At 39.1% G+C, this 12,126-nt stretch overlaps 1 protein-coding gene and 1 pseudogene across 2 annotated transcripts in view; one reads left to right on the forward strand and one right to left on the reverse strand.

Annotated features, from left to right (window-relative positions):
• The window catches only part of LOC140527135 (proto-oncogene Mas), an 83,297-nt gene that overhangs the window by 12,783 nt on the left and 58,388 nt on the right, over positions 1-12,126 (forward strand). The gene's annotated exons all lie outside the window — the stretch shown is intronic.
• On the reverse strand, positions 4,510-6,113 carry LOC140522956 (mas-related G-protein coupled receptor member H-like; annotated as a pseudogene).

A 12,126-nucleotide genomic window follows, 5' to 3' on the forward strand; every position in this document is an offset into this window, starting at 1 on the left:
TGGTAAATATTCATGTATTTCATTTAGATTATCAGTTTTATTGGCATATAGTTGGGCAAAGAAAAATTCTCTTTATGTTTGTGAAACTACTATTTTATTTTTTTCCAATTACATGTAAAGATAGTTTTCAACATTAATTTTTGTAAGATTTTGAGTTCTAAATTTATCTCTCTCCCTTCTCTCCATGTTGTGAAAGAAGAGTCAAAACAAAAGGGAGAAACCATGAGAAAGAAAAAACAAAAAACAATGTGAAAATAGTATGCTTCAATCCGTATTCAGACTCCATAGCTCTTTCTCTGGATATGGTTAGCATTTTCCATCACAAGGCTTTTGGAATTGTCTTAGGTCATTGCGTTGCTGAGAAGAGCTAAGTGTATGATAGTTAATCTTTGCACAATGTTGCTGTTATTGTGTACAGTATTCTTCTGGTTCTGCTCACTTCACTCAGCATCAGTTCATGTAAGTCTTTCAAGGTTTTTCTGAAATCTGCCTGCTCATCATTTCTTATGGCACAATAATATTCCATTACAATCATATACCATGACTTGTTCAGCTATTTCCCAATTTATGGACATTCCTTCAATTTGCAATTCTTTGTCACCACAAAGAGAGTTTCTATAAGTATTTTTGTACAAATAGGTTCTGTACTCCCTGTGCTAACCTTTTTATCTCTTAGGGATACAAACCTAGCAGTGATATTGCTGGATCAAAGGGTATACACAGTTTTTTTATCCCTCCAAATTGCTCTCCAGAAAGGTTGATCAGTTCACAACTCTACCAAAAGTGCATTGGAGTCCCAATTTTCCCACGTCTCCTCCAATATTTATAATTTTCCTTTTCTGTCATATTAGCCAATCTGATAAGTGTAAAGTGGTATCTCAGAGTTATTTTAATTTTCACTTCTATAATCAGTAGTGATTTAGAACATATTTTCATATGACTTTAGATAACTTTGATTTCTTTGTCATAAAACTGTCCGTTCATGTCCTTTGACCACTTACAAATTAGAGAATGACTTGTTTTTTTATACATTTGACTCAGTTCTCTATATATTTGAGAAATGAGGCCTTTATCAGACATACTTGCTTTATGGTTTCTCAGCTTTCTGCTTCCTTTCTAATCTTGACTGCATTGGTTTTGTTTGCGCAAAATTTAATTTTTAATTAATTAACAATTAATAAAATTTTAAAATTTAATATAATCAAAAGTATCCATTTTACATCTCATAATGCTCTCTATATCTTGTTTTTCCCTTCTCTATAGATCTGATAGGTATTCTATTCCATGCTCCCCTAATTTGCCCATGATATCATTCTTTATATCTCAATCGTGTACCTATTTTGATATTACCTTGGTATACCATGTGAGATCTTGGTCTACACCTGGTTTCTGCAAAACTGTTTTCCACTTTTCCCAATAGTTTTTGTAAAATAATGAATTCTTGTCTCCAAAGCTTGGATCTTTGCATTTATCAAATACTAGATTACTATAGTCATTTCCTACCATACATGTTAATCTATTCCACTGATCCACCACTCTGTTTCTCAGCCAGTATCAGATTGTTTTGATAATTACTGCCATATAATACAGTTTGAGATCTGATATAGGTAGGCCACCTTCTTTTACATTTTTTCCCTCACTAATTCCCTTGATGTTCTTGACCTTTTGTTCTTTCAGATGAATTTTGTTATTATTTTTTTCTAGCTTTATAAAATAATTTTTGGTAGTTTGATCGGTATGTCACTGAGTAAGTAAATTAATTTAGATAGAATTATCTTTTTTATTATATTGACTTGGCTTACTCATGAACAATTAATATTTTTCTAGTTGTTTAATCTGACTTTATTTGTGTGAAAAGTATTTTGTAATTGTGTTCTTATAGTTCCTGGGTTTGTCTTGACAGGTAGACTCTCAAGTATTTTATATTATTTACCATTGTTTTAAATACAATTTCTCTTTTTATCTCTTGCTGTTGGAACTTGTTGGTAATATATAGAAATGCTTATGATGATTTATGTGGTTTTATTTTATATTCTGCAACTTTGCTAAATTTGTTGATTATTTCAGCTAGATTTTTAGTTGCTTCTCTAGGATTTTCTAAAGTATACCACCATATAATCTACAAAAAGTGACAGTTTACACTTCTTTTCTTTCAGAATTCTGGTGGGGCCGTTGCTTAAGTTGTATTTTTCTTTGATGCTTTGTTGGGTGTAATTCTTTTCTTCTGGGTATGTCTTGGGCATCTCTATTGCTAAAATAGCACTTTTTAGTGATATATTTTGTTTCCTCATTATTCCAACCCATTTCTCGATTTCAGACTTTATTTTAAGGCTAGGTTTTTCAGTTCTTGGCAGGGGGTTGGGAGGGTGGGCTCCAGGCTGAGTTTTTGTCTTCTTGTTTCCTTCTGCTTCTTTCTTGGGTTACTGAGGGTTGTGTTATTCTAGGATCTCAGAAACAGCTCAAGTTGGAGATCTGCAGACTTTATGTTCCCAGAGTGATGTGACCTGGCAGGAAATGTTCACTGTCCAAGTTCCTGACCCAGATTTGAGTCTCAGCGAAACTCCTGTGGTCTTGTCACTGGTTGGGATTAGTAGACTTCTGTTAGACTTTCTCAGAAACTCTGCAAGTTCAGTGTGACAAAACTTCAGGCTGCCCTTTCTCCTGGAGTTCCTGCCCTTGTTATTATACTTCAGATTTTAGTCCACTCTAAAGAATAAAATTAAGTCCCTCCTCTGATTCTGGATTCAGAACCACAGAACTCTGCTTCTGACTTTGTTCTTTGTTCAATACACAGCTTAGGGTGGTCTGAGACTGCTCCTTTCTGCCACACCTAGGACCAGGTTCCCACCTCAGTCCACCCTGCATCTATGCCTGGGAACTGGGTAGTGAGTGACATAGCTGTCATATGGCAGTAGTTCCCATAACCTGCACCAGATAAGAATTGACCTGAGACCTCTTCTTGCCCTGGTCCTTCCTGCTGGTGTACAGTCTCCATTCTCTTTTGGTCCCTGGGTGTTAGGAAGCTTGCATGGTGCTCTTGGTCATATCTTGTCCCCAGTGTCCATAGACCTATCTCTCTCTCTCTGCTGACCTTGGTTAGGAAAATGCCTCATTGTGATTTTTTTCCCTTGGATTTCCCTACCAGATCTTGGTCTGGTATATTTTCTAGATCTTTGTGGCACAAGTATATTTTAGGATCTGGACTATACTTCTTCCTTCTCCTTTGTCATTGTGACTTTTTATTCCTTTACTTCTAACAATATATCAAATACTTTGGAAACTAATAATGTGCCCTAGCCAATTCAATAATTCACTTAAACATTTATTAAGTGCCTACTGTCCCTAAATGCTAGTGATATGCTGACCTAAGTTGTTCAGGATACAAAGACCAAAAAACCCCAATCCCTGCCCTTAAGGAATTTTCATTCTGCTGGGAAGTGAAGAATGACCCACACATAGGTACAGGAAAATGCAAAGGACTATTAGGCAAAAGTCCTTTGTAAAAAGTGACATAGGATTTGAACCTTGGAATGATCTAACAAGCAATCCCAAGTTTGGCCAGTAAGGAAAGTAAGCATTTCAGGCCTTAGAAACCTCTGGAAAGGCAGGAGGTGGATATTGTATACAGGAAAGCAAAGGGGCTACTCTGATTGGAACATACAGCATGAGGAGAAGTCAATGAAAAGGTCACCTGGAACTGACTTGGGAAGGGAGTTAAACACCATCCTGAAGAGTTTGCATTTTACCTCAGAAGATATCATGACCCATTGGAGCTTCTCGAGCCAAAGAGTAACGTGGATATACCTGTGGTTTAGTCATTTCAATTTAGCTCATGTGTAGTAGGTAGATTAGAGAGGCTTAAATGAGGAGACCAATTTCAGGGCTATTGAATAAATAGTTAAGGTTGCAAGGGTGGTGAATTCGGGTGGTGGCTCTGTGAATATGGAGAAGAGAAGTATTTGTGAGACATGTTGTAGAGGTAGAATTGACTAGGAATTGGAAAGTTAGGAAGAGGAGTGTGTTTAAAGGGAAAGATAGTGAGTTGTGTTTTGTGTGGGTTGAGGTTGAGATGCCTATGGGACATCAATTTAATGCTGAGTAGACAACTGATGGCATAAGGATGGAGATCGAGAGAGATAAAGGCCAGATACATAGATTTGGGATCTCTACACAAAAATGATAATTGAATGAGAGAGGGATACAGAAAGAGAGAATAAAGTCTATATCAAAATTTTCCTAAAATAACTGAAACAATTTCCCAAAGTCTAGTTTAGAGGGCAGGCTCTAGGAAAGAGAAGGGAATGAATGGAAGGGATCAAATGGTGTTGTGAGACAGCACTGTAAGTAAATACATTTACAATACTGCCAGTCCTTTTTTTTCCCCAGGAGAGGTACATGTAAGAGTTCAAAAAGTTGTCCACTTAAGTAGGTAGCATTCTTTTCTTACCTTGGTTGAGAACTGATTTTCCTGGGTTCCTAATTCTGTAACACAGGGCACCATTTTTTCCTCTAGTTTTGTTGCCAGTGAAGGGCACTGATTTTATAGTGCCCAGGTTTCTCTCTGTCTTCTGGACATGGCTTGTCCTCAAAGATCCTTTGCAATGTATCTTTCAAAGACTTCCTGGTTGTCTTTGCCCTGATCTGACCAACCACAAAGTAGACAACTGGTTTAACGGTACTATTGATTTAGGACAACAAATTCAAATATAAATATAACATCAATAAAAATGAATCGTTTTCATTCAGGAAATGATACAACATCAACAAAACTCTCAAAGGTATGGCAAAGACAAGGAACAGAATGACTGTGGCATCATCAGCTTGGCTGGTTGGCAGTGCTTCTAGTTACAGAAGACCTTGATGAAGAGGGTGAAGCATTGAGAAGACCATGAGAGGGGCAAACATAAGGAAGTTCAAGATGAACAAAAACACTTCCACCACAGCACGTGGTCTAAAAGGGAATCTGGGCTCTGCTTTTCCTACACACACACACACATAGCTTTCTAACCAGGTCACAAAAATGGAGAGCACCCACAGCAAGAGGCAAACTACAGCAGATTGGTGCTTTGGGCATTGGCATTGGTACCAAATGGGGTAAAGGACTGAAAGACACCTTTCCACACTGATGGCTGTCAGGAGGTAGAGGCCCGTGTTGTAGCAGAACAAAATCAGTACACAGAAGATAAACAGAAACAACTCTGATTGAAATAATTCACTACCAGAATCAAAGTAAACTATGTCTTTTATAATAAAGATAAATGTACAAACAAGGAAAGTCAAGTCAGCAATTGAGAGGCTTAGGATGTAGACAGTGAAGGAGGTCTTCTTGAAGTGGAAGAGAAGAAAATAAATGATGAGTCCATTGCCAGCTATCCCCAACAGGGAAATGAAAAGAGAAACGTAGTTTAAGATAACTTCTGATGATCTTGAATTCAAAGAAAACTCATTCACCTGGCTCCTGTTATGGGCCATGGACTCCAGAGTAGGCAGGGTGGTTGGGGACTGCTCTATTATTTAGAAATCATCAATTTTTTTTCTTCACACCTGTTGGCAGAAATGGCAGATACTCTGTATAGATGGTATTTATTGAATCATAGACATACTATTTAGAACTGGAAGAAACCTTAGAAATCCTTTGTAAGAGGGAATATAGCAGAGTATAGAGAGAGCTCCGCTTGGAGCCAGGAAACGCTGGATCCAGATCTCAACTTGACCACTTCTATCTGTTTGATCTTGCATAAATCACTCTTTCAGCTTGAATTTGTCTTTTGTAAAATGGGGATAATAATACTTGTAGCATATTCTTACATGGCAGTTGTGAGGATTAAATGAGATAGAGTATAGTGTCCCAGAAGTGGCTATGAAAGCTTAAAACTGCACCAAGACTTTTGAAATACTCTGCACTTTGCAACTCCTAAAAACACTATGTGTGATTGCTGTTATCTCATAGGCTAACACCTCCACAATGTTGTAACTGGAGAAATCCAGACCCAGAGAGGCTAAGTGGCTTGCCCCTGTCATTTTAGACATTTTTCTTTCTAAACTAGAAGTGCTTGAATTTAGAATAATTTTAAATTAATAAATAAAATTGTTTCTGGAAAGCTTATATTTAAAACACAGGATATAGCAGTGTGTGTGTGTGTGTGTGTGTGTTTTTCTGTCTGAGACAGTTAAGTGGAAACAACATTGACTCTGGTTTGGGTTAAAATCCTCCCTCTGAGGCTAATTACTGTGTGGCCTTGGGCAGATAAATCACTTAGATTTCCTGGGCCTCAGTTTCTTTATTTGTAAAATGAAGGGGAGATGACCTCTAAGGTGTTCTCTAACTCTAAATCTGCGATCCCATTATCCTAAAAGAAAAGTGGACCAGGAGTCAAGGAACTCCTGGATCAATCACAATGGGAAAGTCACTTCTCTGGTAACTTCCCCTAAATTTCCTTAGTGATAAAATGAGAGGTTTGAATAAAAGGTTCCATCAGGTTCCTTCCAACTCTGACATTCCATGACTGTGCAATAAATGCCAGTTTCTGTAGTTTTTATGTGGAGACCTATGGGAAAGATGGGACCCTCAAGCACACTGGGATATTTGGGGACATTCCATGGTGGGACAAACATTCAGACCCCAGTTATATGGGCCTCTTTCCAGGAATTGACTTTTTTATGTGGCCAATTACTATTTCTGGGTTCTACTGGTCCAAAATATCTGTATGTAGGTCTGGGAAAAAGTGATCTTTAGTTCAGACATGTGGAAATCTTTATTCCAAAATGGAAACTTCAGGGAGGGAAAGGTTAAGGATTTAGGTAAAAATAGCATTTTCTAGGTTTAGGACCTTTCTTCTACCTGGGGCATTCCCACAAAAGTACATGAAATGAGGACCCAGGATTGTTCCAAAGTAAAATATAGGTTTGGGGCGAATCTCACTGTTGGCAGGCAGAAGTTGTTTTAGTTGTCATTACCTTTCTCCTTTCTGGCCTTTTCTTCCCAAGGGCAGCCAGGTGGTCCAGTAAATAGAGCATTAAATTAGTAGTGAGAAAGATGCAGGTTCAGATTCTGCCTCAGATACTTTTTCTCAACGTCAATTTCCTCATTTGTTAAACAGAGTAATAATAATGCGTGTTTATTTTACAGGTTGTTATGAGGACCTCAAAGCACTGCACAGATGCTAGGATGTGACCAGTCACTACTTTCTCTCTAAATTCCTCCCCTTGCAGGTTCTCTCCTGTGACCCAGTAGATGGGCTTTCATTAGAAGAAAGCATTGGACGTAGTCAGCTGTACTAAAGAGTCCCTTACTGTTTGTCCCAAGAGCATTTGCATATAAAAAAGAAGACCCAGAGAGTACACATGGCCTTTGACTCATCCCTCAATCTCTTAGTCTCTCATCCAATCGCTTGCCTGGTTCTAGGGTCAGACGATCTCTCAGCTGCTGTTCTTCCTTTGCCTGCACTGCCACCATTGTGGTTCAGGCCCTTTCTCCTGGTCCCTTCCAGTAGCCTACTAATCCACCTCCTGGCTTCCAGTCTGTCTCCTCTCTAACTCCTTCTTCACACAGCAGCCACATTATTCTTCCTAATATGCAGGTCATTGAATTACAACATAGTGCAGAGCTGGAAGGTCTTCAGAGATCTCCTAGTCAAGCGGCTCATTTTACAGATGAAGAGATTTAGGCTTGAGGATTAGTGATGTGCCTAAGGCCCAGTACTTAATTACTTGTAGAGCCAGGATTTGAATCCAGGTCGTGACTCCAAGTCTAGTGTTTTTCTTATCATACTATGCTGCTTCTTACATGGTCCCACCACTGCTCAAAAATTTTCCATGACTCCCTATTCCTTACAGGATAAGCTGTTAACTTTTTACTTATCCTGGTACTTAAGGACCCTCACAGTCTGGCTTCAAACTACTTTACCTTTCTTAAATTACTCTCCTTTATACACTATGTTCCAGAGAAACCAAGACTATTTGATGCTCTGTCTTCTCCTAAACTGCACTGATGTAGGCTGTTCCCCCATAATTGGATCACATTTTTTCCACATCTTTGTCTTTTGAAAACCTTCTTGCCCCCAAGGCTCAGGTTAGGGGCAACTGCCTCCTCCCACTCAAAAGTGACTTCTTGCTTGAAGTAGTTTTTTTGGAGAGGGATAGTACTTTGTACTTTTTTCTTTATGCATTTTCATTATATTGTGAATTCCTTGATGGTGATTTTTTTTGTTGTATAGTCATTTCAGTCTTGTCTAACTCTTTGTGACCACATTTAGGGTTTTCTTGACAAAGATTGGTTTGCCATTTCCTTCTATTGCCCACTTTACAGATGAAGAATCTGAGGCAAACAGGATTACGTGATTTGCCTACGGTCCCACTGCTAGTAAGTGTCTGAGGCTGCATTTGAACTCAGGTTCTCCTGACTCCAGTCCTGGCACTGTATTCACTATACTACTTAGCTGCCCATTTTTGAGGGTAGAGACTGGTTTTTTATTCTTGGTGCCTGGCATTTGGTAGGTATGGTAAGAGAGCTTTGCAAGTCAGCAGAAACAAAGTTTATTCATTTCTCTACTTTGACAGTCATCCAACACTTGGGTCTTCAGTTCTAACACAGCATAGATATCAGTGTATCTACACAAACTTACATACCCTGGGTTACCTGCTTACATAATCTGCTATAATTCAATACAACATCAGCCAAAGAAAAATTTCTCTTTTTCCATCTCTGCTGTTCCTTAAGAAATAGCACCCATTCCTAAAGGACCTCTCCACCCACTTGCCCCCTTCTCAACTTCTCACCCTGTTTTTGTACCCTTAAGTGTCTGGGGATGGAATTTGCCACAGTAGAGGCAAGGGTGGTGAGAAGAAAGAAGAAATGGAATAGAAGGAAGTGGAACTGGGGTGGATAAGCGTTTAAAGAAACTGGGTGATTTAAAACTGATTGGAGGGGAGAGCTGGTTTGGTCTCTGTAGTAGAAACAAACCTTCCTTCAGTCTTTTTGATTATGTGATTATTAGGTAAGGATTTTTTGGACCCCAATAGGAGAAACAGTAGAAAGAAAACCCCAAAGTTGGTGTGGTGAAAGTGTGTCCAGCACTCTTCTTCCCTCCTTTACCTTTTTGTTCCTCATTCCCAACTACCTTCCAGCTCCACACCCACCATCCCCCCAACCTACTCTTCATTTCAGAGACTACCTCAGTTCCTAACCCTAGCTTTTTCTTGGAAGCCCCATCCCTGATTCTCAAGGCCCCTTCAGTTTCTTCCTGCGTTGATGTCCCTATTCCATATGGGATATAGAACTGACTCCATTGTATCCCCTTATTAAAATGATTTGTTCTGTAAAACTTGGACTCAGTCAAAAGGCTACACTCAAGGACCTAGAAGGCCACATATGACCTTGAGGCTGTGGGTTCCCCACCTCAGATCTAGCAGCAAGTGGGGAATGAGTATCAGATTCTCTTCTTGGGGAGGGGACCATGGAAAGGAGATGTGTTCCTAGCATCTAAAGTTGTTGTGAATGCATTTTCCCATCGGAAAATGTAAGTGGTGATTAGTTTCCATGTTTAACTATTTTATGGATTAAATAGACTTCTGTGGCATGGCCTGGGAAACTGGCTGCCTTGTGTAACATTTTTCCTGTGGGACAATGTTTTTTGAGTTCCAAACTACTGACTTCATTAGATCATAGCATATGAGAGCTGGAAAGAATCTGTCTATATCTATAGAACTCTATCTAGTTCAGTGCCCACACTTGACAGGTGAGCAGACAGGCTCAGAATTTAAACAGTTTACCCAAATTCACTCAGGGAGTAATTAGTAGAATTCAGATTCATGCTCTGATCCTCAGATATCCAGTGCTCTTTATAACATATCACATGTCCTCTCTATAAAAGAACTTTTGGAAAGCAATGGTATTCCTAAGTTTGGTGGTGACTTAGTGTACCCATGTAATGGGGATGTGGCACATGTTGGTGTCCCCCCACACTGGGAGCCAAAAATCATGTCAACATGTAAGGGAGGTGCCTTTGGAGGTGGAGCATGTCTAGACATTCTCTGACACATTCCAGTGAGTGAGTCCTGAATTGGAGAGGTGGCCCTTTAATTGGCAGTAGAGGCATTCAGGAAGCCTGACAGCTGAAGGGGTTTCTTCTTTTGCTTCAGTCACTTTTGAAATATCTTAGTGACTGACAGTGCAGTGAGGGGAAAGGGCCTTCTTCGCTTTATGACCATGTGGCTGTTGGTTCCTGGACTTTTTATTTGTTTTTTTCTATTCTAGGTGATGTCTCTCAAATAAGCACTAGTAAGCACTAGAATGATAAATAATGGTCAGTGATTACCACAAGTGCACCTAATTGGAACTTGAGAGAGTGAAATAGTAAATTAGATACAGTGAAACTGCTGGATACAAGATAATTATTTGAGAAAAAAAGTGATTTCTAAGAGAGAGGTCTGTGACGGGAGCACCTTATAAAAACTTAGAAAAGAAAAACAAAATCCTTACAACAGATTCATAGTCAAGCAAAATTCATTCCTTCATTGGTTGTATTCAAAGAACATGATCGCATTTTGCTTCCTGAGGCCATTGCCTCTCTGACAGGAGGTAAATAGCGTAGTTCATCATCAGTCTTATGGAATCACGAATAGTCGTTGTATTTGTTGTGGTTTCAAGGTGTGTTGTGGGGTCATCTCGAAAGAATTCACAGACTCAGACCATCTTCAACCCAAGTAAAGACATTTACTGAGAGTTACACCTCTCAGAAAGTGGGCTGAGCTCCAAGAACGAACCAGCAGCTTAGTGAAAATCAGACAAGGGTTTTTATAGAGCAAAATATGCAATTATGTAACAGAATATTAAAATATAGGAGGGAGTTGATAAAGGATTAGGCAATAGGAGAAGGGTCCCTGCCTAAGTGGAACTCTGCAAAAGTTACCCATAATGCATACAGAAAAACCCACTGGTGGGCAGGCATGTATGTTTGATAACAATATTATAATAACCCTATCAGCATCATGAGTTTGCTTTAGGGCAGTTTTTTACTATTACTGCACAAGTGCCATCTTAGGGAAAGCCGCTTCTATGGTTTGGTGGTCAAGCATCCTGGTCAACATCCTAGTGATGCTGCTTTCTGATTGGCTGGCTATTGTGGGCCTGTCTGGGGCAAAATGGGTGATGTGTTCAGGTAATGCCTGCTGCTCAGTGGGGCATATGAGGAAGTTAGAATATTGAGTCTGGGGGCAGTGGCTAGCTAGAGGCAATGGCTAGAATTCCATCACATGGACACTCCTGCTGTTCTAGTGAGGTATATTTGGGTAGTGTGTTAAAAGCCAGATTGTGTCAAATCAGGACATGTCTGCTGTTCAGTAATCCCCATAAGGAAGTTAGAATGTTGGGGCTGGGGGCAACTTTATTAGAATTCCATCAATAGATTTAGAGTTAAGGGTTCTTATGGACCATTAAGTCCAACTCTACTTTTTAATAGATGAAGATGGAGAAGTTAAGTGACTTGCCCAGGGCTTCCTAAGTATTGAAGGTGAGATTTGAATCTATCTCCTTATAACTCCTAGTTCAGTGGCCTATTGGCTATATCACATTGCCTTCTTTAGGAGAATGAGAAGGAAGGCCATCTTCAAGGATGGGAACTTGAGCAACTTGAAGGCTGATATACACAGAAATTGGGAGGCAAAAAGATATGATGAATTTAATGGAAAAAACAGTTCTGTTTGGTAATATTAAATTTGAGATGCTTATGGGACATACAGGTGGAGATATCTAGGTGGCAATTGGTGACAAGAAACTTGAGGTCAGAAGAGAGATGAAGTCTAGATATGTAGATCTGAGAATTTTCTACTGCTATATGATCATTGAAGTGGATGAGATCACCAAAAGAAAAAATGGGGATTAAGAAACAAAATAGTCTCAGCCTGTAAGGAAATAACAATCTAATCAGAAATGAGAGAAATAAAGAGAAGGGTTTCCAGGACAGATCTTTTGAAAATAGCTAAAATTATTTCCCAGCATTGAGTGTGGAGAATTAGATTAGAAGAAAGTGGAATGGGTTAAAGGCAATAAAGAACTTTATCACACTTTCCTTAGAAAATGCAAAGGGAATTTTTAAAGTTGTCTACTCAAATAGGCAGTAATCTTTG

Source organism: Notamacropus eugenii, chromosome 2 (assembly GCF_028372415.1).
Source record: "Notamacropus eugenii isolate mMacEug1 chromosome 2, mMacEug1.pri_v2, whole genome shotgun sequence".
Lineage (NCBI taxonomy): Eukaryota > Metazoa > Chordata > Mammalia > Diprotodontia > Macropodidae > Notamacropus > Notamacropus eugenii.